The sequence below is a fragment of the Neodiprion virginianus genome, chromosome 7 (assembly GCF_021901495.1).
Source record: "Neodiprion virginianus isolate iyNeoVirg1 chromosome 7, iyNeoVirg1.1, whole genome shotgun sequence".
Classification (NCBI taxonomy): Eukaryota; Metazoa; Arthropoda; class Insecta; order Hymenoptera; family Diprionidae; genus Neodiprion; species Neodiprion virginianus.
This window is the reverse complement of record NC_060883.1, coordinates 9,192,038-9,216,441: the sequence shown is the minus strand read 5'-3', so window position 1 is coordinate 9,216,441 and position 24,404 is coordinate 9,192,038. Positions and strand designations below refer to the sequence as shown.

Here is a 24,404-nt window from a genome sequence, read left to right as displayed (position 1 = left end):
ATGAAGAGGGCTCAGTCAAAGTAACCTAAAAAAATATTTCTGAATATTATACAATTACTTGGATAGAGTGATTCTAGTCATTGATAGATGACAAACAGAGGACATAAGGCCTTTTCTCCAAATCAATTTAGCTGAGCATTGCAACATTTATATCGTTAATAGTACTCAAAGTAGCTCAAACCATTGGAACTGTTTGGGCTCAGTATACTAACACTGTTCCATTTTTTTTACATTTTTGATTAATCGGAGAAAAGTTTTTTTATACAACGCGAGGAAAGATCACGGCAAAGATACAGAACAATAAACGATTTTGTTCGCGTTCACAAATAATCTATTAGAAGTTAGTAGATTTTTAGTGATAATATCTGCGACGTTGTCAAATTAGCTGAAAATCTATCGACATTTATCGATGCGCCTGTGACTATTATAGTTTTGCATCGATGAATATTGTTACGTCCAAGTTACAGAATCACCCTACGTCGCTAGCATCGTCGATGCAAGCGACAACTATCGCTAGCTAGCAACGACGATAATTGTCGGTAGAGAGTTACGGAATCCCGCCACTGGCTGATAAGTCTGGTCATTGGAGGTCTGTATTGGCACCTTGCGCTTGGCGCCAAACTGACCCTATTCGCAGTTCTAGCAAGCATCTACCTGGAGTTAGGTAGAGATAGTCTGTTCTCTGGTTGACGGTGTGACGCTGTTGACCCGGTCCGTGACCTCTGCCTAGCGATATCTGGTTCACTCGAAGCGAAGTTCTGGGACGCGGCTCTTGTAATGCGATATAAAAGATAGAAAATAGACAGGTATTAGCTTAATATATAAATCTCATCTAAATTTAACTAGTCGTTCTTGTTGGTTTATTGGCCTCAGACGTGCCTTCGCTGTTTATGCGGTATTTCGTGGAGGGAAGGGTGCTTTATTATAGCGCATTTGACGGGATATGAAGTACCACGTCACAATATATAGGGATATGTTTTGTGTAATCAGAGGATGTGATAGTCGGATAATTAAATAATAAAATATAGCATTTCATTGATGTATGTATTGTAACGTAACCGGCGGGCAGGGAGGTTCGGCAGCGCATGTTGACACGCCGATTAATCATAACAGACTGTGAGCAACACTGTTTAGATGCCGCCGCCTGAGCGCCGCTGTGCGAAGTCACCTATGAACTCTAACACCAACAGCAAATCTACGAACACTGACGTGCGCTGGAACAACGACGACCGTGACAATACCAAAAGCGCGGGACGCGCGGACAATTACTCACACCGTACAGATCAACGACTGAGGATGGGACTAGTGAAGACCTCCACCGACAGAAGGTCTAGTATCGCTATAACTCTCAAACGGTGAAACACCGAGGAAGTTATCTAGGCGCCCGTTTCGGCATACAAGCAGCAGACCTGTGTACCATCGAACTATGAGCACTGTGGGCTATACGCAGTCATTATTTCAAAAATTCTGTAGCAGAATATAGGTCTCTACCTAACCGACTCATATATTACGAAATAATTAAAATCAATTTAGAAATAGCTAGCATCTAATCTCGTGGTATAAACTTGGCTAGAGACATTATATAAAATACATCACATATTATTCTTTAAATATCACTTTATATCATACGGGAGCAGGACCGATGAATCCTCGCACACCTTTAGTTTCTTTAATAGAGTAAGTTAGAATGCGAAATTAGCTATAAGAAGATTATTTAAATATAAGTTATCGCTGTCAAAACCAGAATTTAATTGATTACCAGTAATAAAAGGAGAGTTCCAATTTGTGTTCAAGTTCAATTTAAGCTTTATTTAAAAACAACCTCTTGTATTCATTCCCACCGTTAGGGAGTTAAAATAGAGAGTTTGGGGAAAACCTTAACCGGTGGACACCCAGGACCACAGTGAAGGGTAATACTGGATCTGACAGCTTACAGTAATAATAGTGGATAAAACTCAGGACGACAGGTTAAATCCTAGTCCTATGAGTAAGGCATACATTTATAAAAAAAAAAGATTAGATAGGAAGTAAAATGCTCACGCGCCGCACTTCAACACGCAGGGAAGTGTAAAATCCGGAACTGCAAGAGCCAGGGACTCTACAATTCAACAATTCTTTTAGCAACGGTTATTTAGAGTTCCTTGAATATCAAAATTCGCCAAATTATCTATTGTAGCGAGGATAAAGACTCACGACGTTTCACTGGTGTATCAGCTGACAGTGCGCTCTACACTGCCATCTGGGCAAACGTTACAGTATATAATATACATTCATATACCTATGTATACATGAACTAGACATAGTAATGAACGTAATCATATGGACCATTCATTTAAAAAACAAAAAAAACCCAAAACAAAGCAGTCTATAGCTCCTCTAAAACCATCGAAATATAAAACGAAAATATTACAATACGTATAAATCGAATATATGTAATAAAATATATATCGCTAGTATAGATTTCCCACTTCTATACTATACAAAAGAATACTACGGAAGAAAATGTTGAATTGTTATAAATGACGATCATGTTGCACGTGTACGATTTAAGGTTATGTTCAAATTAAAGTAAAAATGAATTTGATACCAATTTGAGCAATTAAGGTTCCTGATATTTAACTTTATGATTGTCTGAAACATTTATTCAATTTTCACTGGTTCCGTGTCCTAGATGTAGTAGCGAACACGTGCAACGCACACAAACGCCATCAGCCATGTCGCAATAAGAGGGCGCGAATTCTATAATAGCACTAGCAGCCCATCCCGGCTTCGCACGGGCATATAATAATATTAAGTAATAATATAAATGTTATTTTTCTAGAAACTCACTGTAAACATTGTGTATTTTCTTTTATTATATTATTATATGCCCGTGCGAAGCTGGGATGGGTTGCTAGTGTAGCTTATATGACACGTTCGTAGATTTACCATAGCAGCGCCATCTATTGATTACTTACTCAACCCAGTCTAAAGGTATCGACATCTGTTAGAATCATTTGGAGTTAACAGATAATTGTGACTGTCGAATAATAACAGACAAATAATTAGCAATAAATTAATTGCGACTATAATTTGAGATTTAAACTATCCTATCTCTCAAGTTGGATCGAACTGCACATGGTGTGCGTATTTTATTATAATCGGTTAAGTGGTTTAGGAGTCCATTGAGGACAAACATCGTGACACGAGATTTATATATATTAAGATTAAGAAGTATCACATATGAAATCACCGCAATCATAGCACCGAACGGACGTGTAAATTTTTATATAATATTCAAAAAGAAAACGTATATCACCGATCAAAAACAGTAACAAGATTATGTATTAGTCGGAATAAACTGTGACATTATATTACCACACATGCAACACCCGCGCGCGCGCGCGTGTGTGTGTGCGTGTGTGTACATATGTATACAATACAATTATGAGTGATGACGAGACATACAAATACATAATTAACATAGAATGTAATTATAAAATGTCGTGGATGCAGCGATTGGACGTCAAGTGATCATATAAATATCTATAAAATATCACACATATATATATATGTCGAAGTGAAGCCTCGGAAAGGCGGAGAGAATGAAGGATTGGCTCGTCGAGGATTGCTCATTGTAAAAGCGCGATGATCTCAACACGTTCGGTCAATTTGCCTGCTCGGCCGTGATTGTCGATTTCATCCAAGCGTTGTTATAAGCAAACCATTTGTTTGCTCTACGAGAACCATCTACGAGGCTTCCGCTTCAAGATACCAGGACACTGCCTGACAGGGGTCACGTACCAGCTCAACACCGACGACCACCGACTACAGACGAACGAATACCGCTGAAACCACTCGCGATGGATGCCTATCTAAGTTGTGAACAGGGTCGTGCGTGATGCACAAACAGTACCTCCAACTATTTAAGAATTATCGGCCAGGAGCCGAACCACGAATCAATGCTTCTACCGCTCGGATGCATCGCCAGATGGCGTACAGGGCTATGCGTCAAAAACACAACAAAGCTTCCCGTCGTCGATACTTATCAGCCTGGAGCTGAACCGACCATGACATCTACTAAGTCGTTGTCTATCAAATAGAGGACGGTTTTCTCCTAATGAACCGTCCTATCGAAGGGCTGTGGCGTGGAATAGGCTAGACTATGCTGACCAAGTGGATCTGGTGGATATAGTGTGGGGATCCGGGTCGAGGGCCATCACCACCAGATCGTTTCGGCATGAGGGCTCCGATGAGCGAGGGCCGGGATGCAGCGCCAACGAAATAGCTACAACGGGGAGTACCAGTAAAGCAAGGACTGAAGTACAATCGGTCGCAAGTCCAAGAGATCGGTGACGCAATATTATCGCACACCTCAATATCGCAACACATGAGAGGTACGACCTCCCCTCTCACCAACGATGCAGCACAGCTGAGGGTAAACATCTCCGACCACCTTCCGACGTCCCGATACCTCAATACCTGTCAGCGAGGAAGAAGAAAAGCAAGCGGCGAGGGATTATCGCCGCCTACCTGTAGACCAGACCTACGCGACCTGCTGGCCCAATTAGAATAACGCAAATTTGAGGAAGAATCACGTGACAGCAGCACGACAAAAATCAGGATCATCGCTCGTCTCGACACTCTACATTCAGTTTTCGCCTAAGCCAGACGTGTCTTCGCTATCACTATCAAAAGTTTCTATCGCTATCGTACCGCATTCTCTAGTACCTGTTATATCGTCTTTTCACGTAAGTGAGGTTCCTTTTCTATTTTGTGAAGCCACGAACCTACTTGCCATTTATCATATCTTTATCTCTCTCTCTCTCTCTATCTTGCAGTTGGTCTGCGTGAGCCACCTGGGCTCGTACCTTATTCTCTACTATTTCTTATCTTGTCCCTTTTTATTTCTTATTGCAAGTAACTTCGCGACTGGTTGACTCTTACTTACGCATTGTTAGTGACTATTGCTTTATTTTACTATCTCTCTCTTCTAGAATACCTAAATATCTAATATCGCTGTATAGCAGCGTGTTCTGTTAAATTGTCAATTCTTATCTTAGCTATTGAGCATTACTATTTCGTTATACTTCTTCTGATTAATTCATAACTATTTCTTTACCTATTATCTTTGAGTAATCAATTGTAGTGAGTGTACCGCGTGAGCGATCTTACATCGCCGCGCGGTCCCGCTCGTCGTTCCTTTGACTTTGGAGTATTGCGCCGTATCGAATAACATCTTTTTCATTATTTTCTTCGCTAATACCGCTGATCGTAGTTGTCCGTAGTCTCGTTGGTTTGTCGTATGTTGCGTATTAAGTCTCTTGAGTATTATTTGTCTTAATCCCGAAATTATCTTTTACCGTACCGACTATTATCTTTCTTTCTTCTCGCACGTATCGCAAACTAGAGACTACGTATTATCTGTTAGTTTCTATATTTTATAATAATTCTCTACTTGACCGGTTTCCTTGAATTTACCTCGTAATTAATAATTCCCTGCCTCTGTTATGTCTCCGATAATTCTGGTAATGTGATAACTATTACAATTTTTGTATTTCGCATGTTTCTTATAATCGCTTCTCATATTTTATGGTTTGCTTGATCAATGCTTAATTTAAGTACCGTATATCTTTTTCTGTTCTGCCTATTCATTATAAAACCGTGTTAATTATTACCTCGAATCATAGTATCGCGAGCCTACGCATATCTCTCGTTTATTCTGAAAACGTTCCGTTATTTGTTAAATCTCTCGCTAAACTTTTCTCTGGCTGTAAATTAATTATCTCACCTATCTTAATTGTGTCTCAATCTTTTCAGTTGTTTGCTTGTTATTAGGATTTATCGCTTCTTAGCCAATATATTCGATACTATTTCTGCTTCACCTGTTTCTTATTTTATCTATTGGATTCAGCCCCTCCCCTCTACCATTACCTTGTCTATACTGAGCAAGCTGTGCAAAACCGTCGTAGAACCTGATCTTGTCTTCATTTATATCTTTTTCTCTAATTATCTATTTTCTGACGCATGTGCATCTGGCGCCCAACAATCATATCTTTCTCTTTTATTATCTCTCAATATCTAATTATTCAGGTTAGTAACTGCGCCGTAGGGTAACCAATCATCTCACTTATTCTTTAACCCTCACACACAAAAATAATATTGGTTACAAGCTATATTCATAGCTTGCAAATAACGCTTGACGCTTGATACGGTGAACTCATCGAGAGTTCAATTTCAAATGAAATATCCTTTTATTCTTGAAAGACTAAATACATTTTTAAATGGAATTATTGAACAAAGACTAAAGATTTGTCATACTCCGACATATACATATTGGTTATGAAACAGATATCCTATAAATGTCCTGCATGTTCAAGTCCAACAATAGGATATCCCATAGACATTGGCGCAACCCTGGATTTATGCAAAATGTCATTAGGATATCGTAATAGTCCTGGATATATATGGGCTGTATTAGACCCAGTGGGATTTCCATAGATGTTTTGTGCTGTATGGGCGGCCATGCTTCGACCAAAACGTCTGAATACAGTATAACGTTTTTTCTGGAATTGACCGTCATACCCAAAAACTCTATCCTCTCCTTGTTTAAAACAAAGGACAAGAAAAGTTCATTACCATCGATTTAGAAAATAAGAGCAGGACAAAAATGTGTTCGCCGACTAGAAAGAGACAGATAGCAGTACGGGCCTATTCCTTATCTTGTTTGAACTACGTCGATGGGATATTTAGCGAATAGCGGCCTTGTTTGAGCTATGTCGATGGGGTATCAGCCAATAGCGGCTTTCTGGAACTATGTCGATGGGATATTCAGTCGATAGCGGTCTTAGGAAGAGACAGCGATTGGCACTAGGAATGCCCTGTCTCGCTTGCACAACGGCGGACATATTCCGTGCATTGCTTAGGTAGGGAACACGCCATCCATTCTCTTGGTCTAAGAGCTAGTGACCAAAGCGGTCATGTGGCTTCAAGCAGTAATAAAACTCCGTTAGATACTTACCTGAATAACCTTTTCGGATAATCTTCGTGCTGGCAGGCCGTGGGCGGTGGGTGCGGGTGTAGTGGAGTGGGGAAAAAAAATTTTGAAAATGTGGTCTGAGCGACTTTAATTTTTATCGCAAACAGTTACTCTGTACTCCTAATGCACCCAAAAAAAATTTCAAATCAATCGGTTGGGGGGAAGGGGTTGACAGCGTTAATTATAATTAAGAAAATAATAATAATTTTAATGTGGGCTCAGCAGTATTGGGTTTTTTTCTGACGCGAGTTTAATTGATATGTAAACCCCAAAAAAATAGCCATGCAAAAATATTTGTGGGAACGTGTTGAAAAAAATTATTGAAATCATTGAATTTCGTTAGAAAATGAGCTGAGGAGAAGACCAAAACGGACGTGGAGGGGATATCAACCGGCGAGCGCGTCCGCACGCTCACGCACCGTCGGTTGTGTTCGGCTAACAGAGAGTAGCCGCTGTCTGTCTTGCACCCGTTGAACGGGAAAACCCGAACGTTCCCGAACGAGCAGCTGCTTCAGCTGAGCGTTTATGAATTTTCATTCATAGAAGAAATTCTATTTATTTTTATTCATGCGAAAAAATATTCCCTTTTATGCCTTTTTTTATTCAGTTTTATTCGTGCGAAAAATTCTATTTATTTTTATTTCTTCTTTTCATTCATTTTTATTCGTGCGAAAAAATTGATTCAATTTTATTTCTTTTTTTTCTTATTTTTATTCCTGCCAGAAAATTCGATTTATTTTTATTTCTTTTTTTCATTCATTTTTATTCGTGCGAAAAAATTGTATTCATTTTTATTCTTTCTTATTCATTTTCATTCATATGCGAAAAAATTGTATGTGCGTAGAAAATTCATTTTAATTCCTTTTTTTATTCATTTTGATTTATGCGAAGAAATTGTATTAATGTAAAATCCATTTGTCTTCTTGATCTTATTCATTTTTACATTTATGCAAAAAAATTATAAAGTATCATTCAATTGGTATGGGGCTGATGAGCGTGCTGTCCAATATTTGCTTGTCAGCTGTTTCTTCTTATTCATCAGTGTCGCTGTCACTTCCGGAGTCGCTCTCACATTGATGGTCCTCTGAAACATATTAATTGTATTTATTGAATAACAATTTTAACAGTGTTCATTTTATTCGAACTTCTAATTACTGTATGTTTTTTTAATTGCTTTTTTTGAATTGAATTGTATTCTATTGGCATTGTTATTGTGTTAATTTCATATGAATTATCAGCATTTTTTTAATATTTTCTTGTACGTATTTCGTTGAAATTATTGTTGGTTTATTATTTCACTCATACCTGATCCTACTTCGTCGTCATCATTGGTTTCATCAGGTTGAATTATAACATCTGTTGTAAACTTTGGTAATTGGTCATCTTCGAACCAAACAAAGTTGGACGTAGACTCTTTGTCAATCCACCCATTTCCTTCAGGTTTCAACGATGAAGGAATGTCCAGATGAGCATTGTTCCAGATACTAGTTATGTATCTAGTGCGCAGTAGTTGCTGATGCACCTCAGCGTGGCATGGAGGCAGTTGGAAGCGTCATAATTTTTCAATTTTTTTTGTAACTGTTCTTATTCTGCGGGTTTATAATTCACTAAAAAGAGATGACTGAAAAAGAGATGAATAGCCTCGTCGACGTCTTCAATGTGTTTTATTCTATACATTTGACAAACGAATTTTTCCAAGATCTTGAAATTATCTGCGGTTGCGTGCTCTGAGCTGATATCTCCAAGAGACGCGAAGGCCGTTTGAAACTCTGGTGACTTCTCAAGGATTTTGAAATGAGATGCTTTACCTCTCCTATAAAACGAAGGATTGTAATCACACCCAGTGAGAGCGTGGAAGCCTGGCAACGCCTTACACAAAAACCCACCCAATGTATTATACATTTTTGTCACGTGAATATTCCTCAAAGAATTTCCCGAACCGATTTCCATCCACATATCCATTGTTGAGCACCAGTGATCCATGTTTCCAAGCAATATAATAAGAATATCTGTATCAGAACATTTGATGATGTTGTGATGAACACATGTTGTGAGCCGAATTGATTTTGGATACGTGGACGCGATTTTCGTGTCAGCTTCCTCGTGATGTCTGCATTCTAACTCTTCTTGTGTGGTTCGAACGACATTTTTATCGAGGACATTGTAAGAATAACAACTTTTTTGATTCAAATAAATTGTCTTGTTACCGATGAAGGGTATCATTTCCTCCGTCGCCCAATGTTCTGCGAATAAATTTATAAGAGCTTCTTTGAACTTACTATGTTTGAGTTCTTTCACAGAATCAGCTGGCCTGGCCTGATAAGCCCCAGTGATCATGTAATTACTGCCTTGACATCCGTATCTTAATGATCGTTCATGATCTTTGATCGATGGCGTAAAATACTGATCGAAGACTATATCAATCCTTTGAGCACCCGTCCTCGTGACCAATGTCAAGAATTTCTTGGATATTGATCCGAACGTTTTCGGTACATCTTTCATGAGATGTAGCACAAAAAATCCATCTACAATAAGGATATCGATTGGAGGTGGTGATGGTGATGGACATTCGATTTTTGCTTCCAAGATTTTAAACAAGACAGATTTCGCAGTTTTGAATATTTTCCCATCCAAAAGGTACATGGACATTGGCACTGGTGTAAGAGGAAATTTCATTACTTTGGCAATGTCGATATTATGTTCGACCGAAATACCGAGCATTCGTCCGAAGAGGTCTCTCTGCATCCGCACTTCCTGAACTTTGTTATTTATTGTTATATTCTTCTTAACACCCTCAGTATTGAAATTACTTATCTTGTTCTTTGAGATTGCAGTTTCAAATCTTTGAGGGTTTTCGTGGCATGCAGCAATAAAATTCTGACGCAAACGGTTTCCTTTTTCTTCGATATTTAATAGAAACTCGGCGGTTGAATCTTTTGCTGCTTTATCTATTGCAATATTGAACAGCAAATTTTTGTCGAGGTTTTCCTGGAATGGACTCATGTTTTTCTGTAACGTACTCATGAAATTGTTTAAACAATTCAGTTGTTTATTCATTTTGCTCGGTTCCAAATCTGCTATAATGGCTTCAGATTTTTCTATCCCTGTCACCTCGTAAACGTGTGATATAATGGCCGATCGAAGACTGTGACTTTTTGCCCACCGTTGGCGCGCAGATATTGAATTTGTGAAATGTGTTATTCCTGTCAGTTTCCTACCAGCATCAGCATTGATGGTCTGTTCCAAAGTTATGTCAATGGGCTGCCTTAAAAATGGTTTATTCTTTTCACTCCGAAAGAGCCTTTTTTTAATTCATCGATAAGTCCCGGATGAGTTTCATCAACTCCTAACAAATTGTCATGGTATTTCACAGTCCATCGTGCGTAGTTTTGATGATTCATGACGAAGAATAAATTTGTGATTTTCGGCAAAATGTATAGATACAGCTCGAAATGTGCTGATCTTATACTTCTGGATAGTACGTGATAATAATCGATCAGTTTGGTGTAGAACATGTAAAACTGTGGGGTCTTACCAAATTCACCACTCAATGTCCTTTCTGCAAACTGTGAATATTTTGTTATCAAATCAGCGAGTGGTCAATCCTCTTCTATTTCAGTGAAATTTTCTTGTACACGTTGAAGATGCAATTTAACATCCTCGAAACCTGCTATCCCTTCATGCCGAAGAAATGCTTCGAAATGCAAAATTTTTAATCTCAATGAAACAATCGGGTGTAATCTCTTACATCTGTTGAAATGTTTGCCGATAATGAAGCCGGCCACAGAACTACTGGCCAAGGGATCACTGTCAACCATTGCGTGTGTTGGACCGCAGTTGTCAATAAATTTTCCGATGGCTTTGAAATGCGACATCTCGATATGAAATTGACCCAAGTGAATAAAGATGTTGTTGAAATTTTTTTCTTCAGAAAATTCCTTTGATTGAATTTGGAACGCCATTCTGCAAATTGCCAAATCATATGTAATCTGAACATATTTTTGACCGCATTCCTCAGCAATTTTCTGACTATCACACATCGTCTTAAGTACAACGGCCTTATTTGTCGGAGAATCGTTGACAGGCGTGAGATATGAAATATTTTGTTTCAAACTATCATCTTTCACTATCTGGCTGTTAAAAACTGTCCACATTGGCACGTTAGGAATCTTTAGTGCATGCAAAATCATGTGCACTGTATCGAGTTTTGCAATTGCTGTTAAATTGCTCGGAATAAAGATTCTTCTTTCGTCACCTGGTGGCAAAAAGTTGTAGGGCATTCGTGGCGTTTTCGTATACGACGGCAGATCTTCAGAGATACCTTCAAAAGTTCTTCGCTTCTTCGAACGTTTGTTCTCTTCAGAAATTTCAGGTGTGGCGTATTGAATAACTTCGTCATCCTGTGATGTAGATGTTCCTGGTTGCACATCTGTTGACAAAGTAGCACATGAATCTTCCAATTCCTGGGCAGTCAACTCCTCAAATTGAAATATAATTCCAACAGTATCGTGCAGCGTATCTTTGCCGTTCGTTGTTTCCGCAAATCGATCGGAATTGTCGAAGGCAACTCTTGTGCTGAGATGTGGAACCAGCTTTATTCCTGCTGGACAGACCTGTGAACTTTCTGTTGCCGCATACGTCATTTCCGTTTCCAGCTCTTCGACAACATTATGGCTGCAGCAATGTCCATACTTGTTCACGACCTTTCTACTGCTCGTTAGACTTTTTAGAGCTAATCCGAGAGTCAGATGTTTTGAAGTTTTTATGTTTCCTTGTGACTCTGCGTAAACGATATCCTGAACACAACCGACGCGCCGTGAGCGTGCGGACGCGCTCGCCGGCTGATATCCCCTCCACGTCCGTTTGGGCATTCCCCTTAGCTCATTTTCTAACGAAATCCAACGATTTCAATAATTTTTTTCAATACGTTCCCACAAATATTTTTGCATGGCTATTTTTTGGGGTTTACATATTAATTAAACTCGCGTCAGAAAAAAACTCAATACTGCGGAGCCCACATTAAAATTATTATTATTTTCTTATTATATTTAACGCTGTCAACCCCTTCTCCCCAACCGATTGATTTTTTGGGTGCATTGGGAGAACAGAGTAACTGTTTGCGATAAAAATTAAAGTCGCTTAGACCACATTTTCAAAATTTTTTTTCCCCACTCCACTACACCCGCACCCACCGCCCACAGCCTGCCAGCACGAAGATTATCCGGAAAGGTTAATCAGATAAGTATCTAACGGAGTTTTATTACTGCTGAAGCCACATGACCGATTTGGTCGCTAGCTCTCCGTCTATCTACATCGCTGGACCGCACTCCGTCACTCCTGGTCTTGACGACCAACAGAAAGGACGACTTTTCAACCGCTGGCAATTATATTTTCTAGTTTGGTTGAACCTTCGCGTTCAATCCTTAGTATTTTTTTTCCGTACCTTTCTTTTGTGGTCTCTTCGCTATCCTTAGTCATTCCGCTTACAGTTTTCTTCCTCCTGTTCAACCCTTTAGCCCATGATTTAAGTTTCGATTGCACGGGCTCACGATCAACAACAAAATCGGTCGCCCGTATGAATACCACGGCTCTTACTTGTGATTCTCATGCTTGGCCCGATCGATGTAGCACGAGTCTCACACGTCGATGTAAGGCAAAGCCTTAATATAACTGAGTTTCCTGTGACCAATCGAACACCCGAGTCCTTTTGTCCTACTTATTCTTTGACGACTGCTTGTCTCACGTTTCATCATACCTCGGGTTTTCGTGTGGCTGATTCACTTTGATCTTGACGATCATATTGATGAGCCTTTCGTAATTTTCATTCTTGAATTTTTTTTCAAAAGTTCCTCATTGTTAGTCTCACCTAATCTCTGTTCTAACTCTCTCTTTTTGTCGCGTCGGCAAGACGAAAACGACAACGCTCTACCCCGCATTTTCCTATTGTCACCTCTTGTACAGCTTTTATTGTTTGACTTCGGTATTTTATTTCTATGACCCATGTCATCCTTTCATTCGCTTTATGTTCGATCCTGTATTAACGTCTAACCTCCTGCGGGCAAAAATTGTTGCGTCGCAGCATCAGCTCAGGCCTCCCATCCTTCGCGCCGGTACAGTCACTGCCTCGTGTTACTCCTGCCGTCCTGGTGGTGTCGCGATTTAAATTTCTCACTGAGTGAACTTTACGTGCTTAACCCTTTGCAGCATACACGTTTGAGATAAACGGTTTTCAATGAAAATTGGTATAGAGGGGTTTTTTAGATCACTTCGAATCCGAATTCAGATTTTTAAAATTCAAAATGCCGGATTCACGATGGTGGCGAAAAATTTAGAGAATTGTTGAATTTTGCTTAAAAACCACTTAAGGGATTTTTTGGGACGCTGATTACGAACCCGAACTCAGATTTTTACAATTCGAAATGGCATATCCAATATGGTAAATGAAAAGTTCAAATTTTATCAAGTCTGTATACAAAATTCTATCCAGGGAATTTTGGGGTCGCTGATTAGGAATCTGAAATCAGATATTCACGATTCAAGAAGGCAGATCCAATATGGCGGACCAAAAGCTCAAATCTGATCGAATCCAGTTAAAAAAGTTTTGTTCCGCCATATTGGGTACGCCATCTTGAATTTTCGAAATCTGATTCCAGATTCATAATCAGCGACCCCATAAAACCTTGGGTAGAATTTTGTGTACAGATTTGATCAAATTCAAACTTTTCAATCGCCACATTGGGTAAACCATTTCGAATTTTAAAAATCCGATTGCAGATTCAGATTCAGCGACCTCAAAAACTTCTAGGCACTTACTTTCGTTAGAATCAAACTATTTTTTGAATTTGCATCTACCACATTGGATCCGCAACTTTGAATTTTACAAATCCAAAATTACAAAAAAAGAAAAAAAAATGAGCACATATGTCTTGATCACACGTTGTAAATTAATATCGCAATGGTAAAATATTTCCCAGTAATTAATCAAAAATGCACGTGAAGGGTTCGGAACTAGCGTAGACTAACTCACCAGGCCGATGAGGCTCATTCTTCAATATCGTGAGATCTTGAAAATTAACCTTATGAACAATGAATGATAGGCTCCTCTGGCTTTAAACTCTTCGTATAAGCATTTGATCAAAACTGTAATTTATTGATTGCATAGGTGGCATGCGAGATTGAGGACATCCTTTCTACATGCACATATCTTGCGATAATATGTACGTGTTATATATGTAATATTTGGTTACTTTATTAAGTAGTCCAATGGGTGGGTGTAACATAACTATGAACCGTTTCTCTGAAATAAACAAAGTTTTATATTTTATTTACTTATTCAAAATTACATAGTTTCTATATACAACCATTTACTAACCTGAAATAAACAAAGAAACTACATTTAATGTTTATTCTTCACCACTTTCATTCGCTCTTTTAATATTCTATTTATTTATTATTTTCACCTCATATATTTCGCAACCTCTATCTTCTCTCTCTTTTCCTCACTCGTCTCGATGGTCCACTACCTTACTCAACCCATTCTTAAGGAGGTAAACTTCCTTACATATATTTTGCATGTCGGTATGTAGGCGATAACTTGCTCAGACTGGATTAAATGACCCGAACATTGGAAATAGGTATCATTGTCTTTCTTTAGTTCATTGTTAGGTTGACCAATGGCATCTATTAATGTTATCAACGTATTAAACTTGCTGCTAGTAGAATTTGGTGGTCCAGGCAACGAGATTGTAAGACTGAACCCAAGGGAATTGCACCTATATTAGATAAGTTTTTCATCGAAAAATATTCAGATCCACGAGACTTACGCACTACCTTCGGAGGCACCAAAAAAACGTTCCTCCACTACTAACATGATTCCGGCCGATTGAGTAGCTGAAACCGAAAAAGAAAAAAATGTCGTTAAACTTGAAGGCATTTCCTGTGAAATGAGTTAAGATTTTCGAAAAATATCAAAATCTAACAAAATGGCGTAGTTGTGAAAAAAGATCTGTTTTCTTGCCTATAAAATGGTCGTTATTTTCAATACCAAATCATCAATTTTCATCCAATAAAAAATATATTAGGTCATTATAGAGTAAATATATTCAAGAGTACTTAGTTCAAATTTTAAATCAACCGGATGATTGGTCTTTGAGTTACAATGTCAGCAAATTTGAAAAATCTCATTTCGAGAAAAACGTGTTTAAACATTTAACTATCGATTTTTGCAAGGTAAAATGATATTTACCATAAAAACTGCTAATCAGCTATACCTGGCCCATACTATGGACCCTCCTCTTCCTCTTCATTACGTACCGTTCATGATGCCAAAAGATTCAGGTAACAACACGTCAGGGTAGATGGGGCCATTTTATACCTACGTGCGGTTACTCTTTAGAAGGTTGCCATCCGGGGAGTATTAGAGATACGGCCTTGAAATTTTTATAGGATATTCTTGAAAGTACAAACTGTCGACAAAGAAAAAAAAATAAAACGATTTTTTGAAAATGTCACACTGGTATAGCCCCTTAATTAATCGTGAGTGAACTTACAGACATTTCTGAACAATAACTTTTCGGCAACAGATATATCCAAATTCTAAATTCACAAAGACTAAATGGCTGAGCATATCAACGTTGCGTATTCGTCATCCCTTTGGATTTCAAGGTGAGGCTGTGCTCCAGAATTCCATCGAACACTAATCGACACGACTTGATGGCTCTCCATCTCGTCGATCTACGGATTTACAGATAAGTCAATTCGAGCAGTTCTTTTTAACTCCAAGTGAACCGATATTCTTGCCATTTTGTTAAACTCACCGTTTAAATATCGTATTTCGAATTGATGGCAAGCTTTTCTACCCACAGTTAAGTGAAATACTCGTATATTGTTTCCTAAGCACTTTGAAGCTACAACCAAATATCAGAGGTAGTAGAAAGCTCCTCTAGCCATGGATCAACAGAACATATTCTTTTCTAAGAAATTCGAAATATAACTAACACAAAAATTGGTTATAACATAGTGGAATTAGTGCCTAGCTGCATCCTTTGGGTATTCCGAGAGGGATTTTCCAGGTTTTAGCTTAATCCATAGCATACTTTTGTTCATCTTCAATTCATCACGGGTTTCATTGCCTGTAAGATATTTGGATCTATGGAAGTACATACATGGGATTTTGAATTGAGTTGACGTCAATGTGTTTCACATTCAGAAAGTGATTCTCCAGGCCCAATTACAGATAATTAATCGGGAATAAATAATACAAATTTCACGGATCAACTAAATGCAGCTGCAATTTGTATATTGATATGAAACTACGTTAATCTAAAGAGAGAGATAGAATATTATAATAACCAATCAACTGTAGAATTAATAATCGTTTAGCATAAATGTTTTTAGTAGTGATTATACATTGTACCAAATATCGTTAAGATTAAACAACACTTACTGAAGAGCGTAAACGGTGCAATTACGGCTTTTCTACAGTTAGCTGTATTTGAATAATACTTCGCTGTCGATGCTATCTTCATTTAGATTCACACACAGAATCATCGTAATTCTTTTATTTGATTAAAATTCATTTATTATCATTCCTTTTTCATAACCAAATCATTTAAAGACTTTGTATCAACTTTTCCCAGATTCATTCATTTTCAACCATTTATTTTGAACGATCACCAATCCTATGTAGGATCAACGTACTTTGTGTGTTATCAATATGGAACGAGCAACCTGAACTGTACATCTATTCTATGTTCTCTATATGTGGCTTATAACAAACCTGTATTGGATTTATAAAAGATATTGACCCCAAGTATTTTATCACAAGACCACTGTTAAGCCCCGACGTACCGCCTTGGCGTCCCTTTTTCAAAACTCCATTTCATTTCATTTCTTTAATTTGTTCAATTATTTCATCACAATCTCATATTCTAATAAGGTCACGTACAGTCCTCGGCATCCGCTGACATTGTACGAGTATCTTATTTGCTGACACCAGGAACTGCGCTTATAGAATTGCTGAGCTAGTAACAGCGGCGCTCAGCCCGGGAATATGTCTCTTTTTAGGTCAAAATTATCATCAATAAATAAGATAAACCACTACCTTTGGAAACACCAAATTAAAATAGATTATCTGTTAAGATGTGTGAATGAATGCTTGAGAATTATCTTAAGATACCTTTAGTCAACATCTTATACTTGTAAATGACGAGATTGAGAATCGTCGGAACACCATCGAAAAACGCGAACTAACGCTGACCTAGATTTGGGCATCGGGAGGTCGGCCTCGCACTTCATTGGCTAATTACCCCTGCAACTTATTGCAATTGCAGATGCCTTTAAGTTTTCTTTATTAATACCCTCAGGCCCAAGCAACCACGTTTTTCGTCTGTCCCTTCTTGAGTAATAGTAGTGTTCGGAAAATCTTAGTTGTGACCGGCCTAAAATCTCTTGCTAATTCGTCAACTCGAGAATTCATATTATCTTGAGATTTGAAAAGACTCACTATCTCCTATCTTCCAAATTCTTTCCTGTTCTTAACTATTTCTTATGTCATCGAGAATAGACATTTCTATGACATTCCGTTTACCTCAAATTAAATCAAGTTCAGCCCAGATTCAATCCAGATCTGGTTATATTAAACATTTACTCTAATAATCAAGAACTGTATTACTTCCGTCAAATAATCATTTTAATAATAATAATACAAACCATTTCGTATCAAAACCGCGAGTCAAACATTCGGACATTTATTGTGAAAAGTATTTTTTGATAATCAAAACTGAGGGACCGGGTTCATCGTTTCCAATATCATCCATCCACCCTTAAGAACTCGAGGTGAGGCCCTGCTCCAGAATACTACTGACACAGACCGACACGATCCGACGGCTCTCGATCTCGACACCACAAGAACACATCTGAAGATAAGTCAATCCGAGTGCTAATCTCCAACAGCGAACGAATTCTTGTTTTCGCCTTTCTAATCAAAATTTACTATTACAATATCCATTTAAAAATAAGACTAGAGTTGGTGGCTAGCTTCACTACCCCCAATGAGATTGGACGTATTTTTTCCAAGATTTGAACACAATTCGAAATAACAGCAACAAGAATTGGTGTCCAACTATAGACAATTTCCTTGGGAATTCAGAGAGTTATTCTCCAATCTTCAGCTCGGCCCCACTTTATAATTAATTCAAGATAATTTAAAAAGAGAGATACAATATCGAATAATCACGACCAGCTAGTTATAAGTATCGTTCAGGATAGATGTTCTTGGCATCAAATAATTATATCATTTAGAATAGAATAACACACGATTTACTTAAATACGCAAACGGTCAAATTTAGTGATTCTGCAGCTTCTCTGCATTTGAATATAAACTCGTCCGTCGGCGTGGATTGTTGTATAAACTCAAACACCTTATAAATTGTTACTTCGGGTTCTATGTGATTATCGTCATTAATTGTTACAGAACATACTTCATCTTTTATCAGTTAAATTATTTCGAACCATTTATTTTGAACGACAACCTTTTCCCATTTTCATTATTATAAATTAGCCTCAACCATTTGAACAAGCCTCATAGACCTGTATAGGACTAGGCAACAACGTACCCACATTACTGGCTTATCGAGAGGTAAGTCTTTCTCAGTTTTAATTTTTATCCATTGTCGTTACGTGGGAGCATCTTTGATTATTCATCAATCATTAACTACCACCGCTCAGTACACTCACCCTCACGTAACGCCACACAAGCGGAATATTCGGAAAATTTTTCGGATACATTGTTCCGATGTCACGTGTTGTGTGGAAAGGTTGCAATATAAGTCGCGGGTGACAAAACTATGGTCGGTAAGTCTTTGTACTGTGCAAATTTTTTTTTTTTTTTTTGTACGGTCACATGAACAATAAATACTTTAGGTACGGAACGTCGACGAAAAAGACGCGTAAACCATCGTAGTGTTACACTATGGTATATCTTGCAAAAGATACCTGGAAAATTCGATTTTCGAAATCTGTGGAGCATGCATAGAATAACCCAGCCCTCTGACGCTCACGTACTTTGATTGCGTTAGCTGTTACCACATCATGACTCTAATCACACGCGGCGCTAGTAGTAACTTTGGCCGCGTGCAGCGCCAACGACGTGAAGAAGAATTATTTTATTCATGGCGGTTCATTGTTTGGGACATGAGGTTAGTTCTCTTTGGCCTAAACTACAACTAACGCCGCGTAGTGTCGGGGCTCATTATGTAGACCCAAGCTCGGGTGAAGTGTCAGAGGGCTGGAGTAACCCACATTTGAACAGTGTGGTAAGCTGATGCTGACATATCACAAGTGAAATGTTTGAATTTACAGACGCAGTCTTGCTTTGGTGCAAGTGCATTTTCAAATATCTCAATGAAAGACACTGTGTTATTGAGCGTAAACTATCACTCTCTAATCCCACGTGCTGTCAGTGTTGACTTTGTTATGAACGGCCCATTTTTGCGATATTCCTCGAACTTTCCTAACCGTAAGAAGCACGCAGTCAACGCATTTCTGTGGACGCTCAATTGCCGAAAGTAAAACCTTAAAAGGGATGGCGCAAAGAAGTTGCAGAAAGACCAACTCTGCTTATGTGGCACCTTGCCCCATCAACAGACGATTTTGGAATCAGAACAAACCGAGATTTTTTTATCGAAACCATGGCGATTGCCAGTCAGTCAATTAACACAATGAACTACTAATGAGTTTGTCACATATATGAACGAAAATTTTCTCTGTGGAGCACTCAAGGTGCCAATGACGGCACGTCGAACTCAAAGTTTGACAACTCACACTCAATAATAGAGTCCGTGCAATTAAGGTATTTAACGGTGCCCATGCGCCGAAAAAGCTCTAGTGTATAAGATGTAGCATTTTGATTATGTGCATGCACCAATGTTATGTTATTGCACTGTCCGAAAATAGGATATTCAACATATGTTCCACAGGCTTTGAAAATAGAAATTATTTTCACAGTTGTTGCAGTCTGGTGTTTTCAGATGTAAGAGCGTAAAGTGGTAGCGCGCACACAATATGTGCCATGGCCGCACGAGCGGAAGTAGATGTGCAGCTCCGTTACATAAGGGATACGTATTTTCAATCTGCATTTTTTTCTATACTTGTTTATTGGAGTGTTCTCTTTTACATACCATTTGCAGGCGCTGGGCGGTCTTTTGCCAACGCCTGCAAGGTTTTTTTCACATCAGTCGTGGAGCAAGAATAACAGGTGAGAATGCCTACCACCTTCTCGGATCGCTAGCAGCGTGGTAATAATATTGTTACATGATTTTAAGATTGGTTACTTCCAGCATTTATAAATGGTACGCGAAAGAAGATTTTCAATGTTAATGTAATGAGAAATATTATGTACAACACGTGCAAATAGGCGATATATGACTCGTGTGATTACAGCTCTTGCCTATGCCTTGTGCCATTGACCACACTCTTGCTGATATAACCCGTTTCTAACGCTTGTGACATTAATACACAATTATGTTAATTTATATTCTACAACGATTAATCGAAACGATTATCGAAGGCATGTGGCATGAATTACTCTTCTGCATAATCGGCTATGAATAAGGGTACCTTTCACATGCTTACCCAGCTATACCTCTGTTTTTTTAATTGTCAGTGTTTGCTTATTGAATGTATCCGCAACGGGATATCTAGAAAATGTATGCCACAAAAGTTTAGAAATTTTCGAAAAATTCCAATACTGATGTTAATTTTTTCGGAATTAAATTGGTATCTGGTGTCTTTGAAACTTATTAAAACATTCGCAGATTACGTAGTTCAAATCGATCAGCCTTTCACACAGTAAAAATCAATTTGCAGCTCTTACAAACTCAAATATATACATTTATTTGTCACTAAATTCATATGTGGGCAGGTATGGAAGATGTTTGCCGACGAAATTCAGGACACCAAACAAGAAATTCTTGAAGAAAAAGAAGAATATCCCTCCTCGACACCATACTTTGCTGGTAGAGCACTGAGCATGCGGCTTAGAGTTGCCAGATTGGAAAATATGAAGAAATTTTTCGATGATGCTGAATGGTTGAGTTATTGCAGTATGAGCAACGAAGTGAATGAGCAGTATGAGAAATTAGTCCATTCAATCCAAGCCACAGTCACTGATTTATTTTACAAATGGATTGACGATGTTGGGGAAGATGTGCACAAACGATTGGATATATATTTAATGAGGCCAAGTAGAAACAAGACAGGTTTATTAGAGTGCAACATAGATCCAATGATTATGAATACCTGCCATGAAGCAAAATACTGGATGATGTGGAGGTTTAAAATTCCGATATCTATACAAATAATATTTGACAAGTGGCCTACACTGAAATTCGTGTATGAGAGTGTGCTATCAGTTATCCTGGCCTACAACAAAATCATAGAAGGTCAGTAGTGTATTCATACTGTCCTTATTTATTTAATTACTCTTATCCATGATTTTAACTTACAGCAGGAAATCCACGTACAAGGGTCTAGAGAAAATACTTCACGCATAATTGGTTGATTAAAGAAGCAAACTGTGCTAATTGATGTTAGATTATAATCACATGATGCGTTTTATGTAAACGCAAAATTAAGCATATAGTTATTGTAGTTCTGCATTGATTATTATTGGTTGAAATCTAGCTGATTTAATCCATGACTAGATGGTAATCGTTGATGATAGAGACGTTCCATACATCAATCACGATCGAATATCGCCTAGCTTGAATAAGCTTGTTTTATTAGCCAATTATACTGAATAACTCGTTCTCGATGATAACAAATAGATGTGGAGAGATGAGAATAACTTTCATTTGCTTGCCAAGAAACACCTGTACAATTATAAGTCTCAAGTTTTATTGTAATCTAGAACGCATAAGTTAGTCATTATGAGTATTTATCGATTATAAAATTAAAGGGGGGGGGGGGGGGGGGGGGGGGGTAAGGTTTTCAGCGTAAAAAAAAAAAACACTCTTTTGTGAATTTTTTTTAAAGTATGGATTGAGAAAATTCAGTCAAACCTTTTGTACATTATTAAGTATACTTTTAACAATATTCTGTAATTTTTTCATGCGGAAATATTGAAAAACAAGCCGGTGACAGAGCTTGGCCCAGAACGTGTCAGAAAAAAAACAATTTGCGGTGTCCACTATATCTCGGTCGGAAATTATCTGATATCAAAAACCATTAAAATTTAGTCAAAGTATCATCAAATCCTACCCCCAACGTTCTTTGATTATTTTTTTTTTCATTTCAAAATTTTTGGTGGCCATCTAAAGTGTAAACTGCTATTTGCCACGAAAAATTCCGCGATTTTGTGGGTGGGAAACACCCTTGATGTAAAAAAATAAATTTTAACTAAACGTTGGGGGGAGATACTTTATATGTAGAAAATGTGTACCAAGTTTGAAATGAATCGGTTAAGTAGTTTTTAAATGGCAGTGAACACGGTCTTTGAAAAAGTAGTTTTGAGAAAAAATCACAAGCGCACGATCGAACGTACAACGACAAACTGACGCTCGTCTCTCGTTTTAAAATATTGTACAGTGTATAGTATACATACAAATATAAAATATGTCTTTATGGCTTTACTTACCTGTCTTTACTAAATAAAATATTCTCGAAACAGGATAATGGACCAGAACGATAGAAGTGAATAAGCTGTATACTTGCTGTCGGAGCTATAGTGTTAAACGGCAGGAGACTAACTAGACAGTAACTTCAAGAGTTTTGCTCAGATCGACTTAAAATCTTGGGAATACAAAAACAAAAAATTCGATTTTTCAAAAGTGCAAAACCTTACCCCCCCCCCCCCCCCCCCCCCCCCCCCCCCCCCCCTTAACGGAATGTTTCTGACAAGGAAACTGCCTGAGGTGTCCCACCCTGATTTCGACCATTTGAGGATATGTTGAGATATTTGCATGAAACCAATTGGAGAATAATTCCTATGACGAATAATAAAAAATGCATTATGGTCGGTTACGACGGGGCTGAATAGTCGAAAATTACAGGGGTTGAAAGTAAAAAAAATTTAATAACTAAAAAACTAATATTTGGATTTGAATGAAATTGATTGCATTTGAAACAGCAGAAAAACGTAGGGGATACGTGTTTTAGCGTTTTTCGAAATAACGTCACTCAGGGGGTGAACTACCCTTATACACGTGCAGCCGAATTCCCATTAGAATCGCACTGTTTTGCTTCAATTCCTCTTATTTAACATTACAAAGCTCTTTCTAAGCAACAATTTAGCAGCTTCTTCGTTTCAATAAATTTCGGTTGCATTTACAACAAAAACTACTCCCACAAATTGCTGAACGGTTTCTGGCATAGCTTCCTTTACGATCGTGAAATCCTTCGGAGCCCGGTATTTTAGTAGTTTGTGAGGTTACTGGAATCGATTGCGAGCTTACAATTTTGAAATCAACGTGGCTAATGCTTTAACTACTTAGGACTTTGCTTGTTATTTTTTTCCAAAACATTGAAAGAAATCAGAAAGTTAACATGGAATGGCTAGTATACCATTGAAGAAATTCAAGTTATCTTGTGACTTAGACGCACCAAAACTATTACATTTTGTTTCGGCGGAGTTCTAATTTCATCTGCCTGTTGCGACGTATCATGCGAGACATGAGATAAAAATAAATCAGTTTTTCTGGTTGAATGGCGCGAAAAACATTAGAGGTAAAAAATGCAATGGAAGAATACACTGACGTTGAGATGAAGGAAGAAAGTTCCCTGTACTTTGAAGAATCGTATGAAAATTTAAAAATGGAAATAGTAGAGGATGAAGAATAGGCATCTGCAATTCACGAACCAAAGTCGCCTCCAGACGCATACACTAGCAATGACGAGAACTTGTCAGACGAATACAAGCCAAGAGTACTTGATTACTGGAGGTCTTGAAAAAACAAAAAAGTGTGTGTGTCAGCTCCGACGCACAACCGGAGTTTACTCCTTACGAACGATAATTATGATATATCGAATAGAAAAAGAGGGCAAATGAACGCATCTTCCAAAATGATAAGAGAAACAAACATATATCTGTAATTATTCGGATTATTTATATTACTTCAATAAAAGCGCTGTACATAAAAATACACGTATCAATGCATAGAAGTACAAGAAAACTTCAAAATCAAAACATTAAAAGTTGATGGTTAGGTTGCTATTTGTGTACGTTGTATCGATACAATAAATGCTACTATATGTATTTATTATACAGCATGCATACCCTGTACTCGGCAGCAGTATACAAGTTGCAACAGAACTTCGTAATACGTAGGCACACAATACACACGTACAAACATACGCACACATTCAACTCTCAGACCAGAGGTAGTGAAC

General features: G+C 38.0%; 1 long non-coding RNA gene across 1 annotated transcript in view; it reads left to right on the top strand.

Moving 5' to 3' along the window:
- Positions 1-6,222, top strand: part of LOC124308985 (uncharacterized) — a 372,645-nt gene extending 366,423 nt beyond the window's left edge. Inside the window, exon 5 of the long non-coding RNA XR_006909155.1 lies at positions 6,153-6,222. This is a non-coding gene — a long non-coding RNA (uncharacterized LOC124308985). The remainder of the gene's footprint in view (positions 1-6,152) is intronic.
- The last annotated feature ends 18,182 nt before the right edge of the window (positions 6,223-24,404 follow it).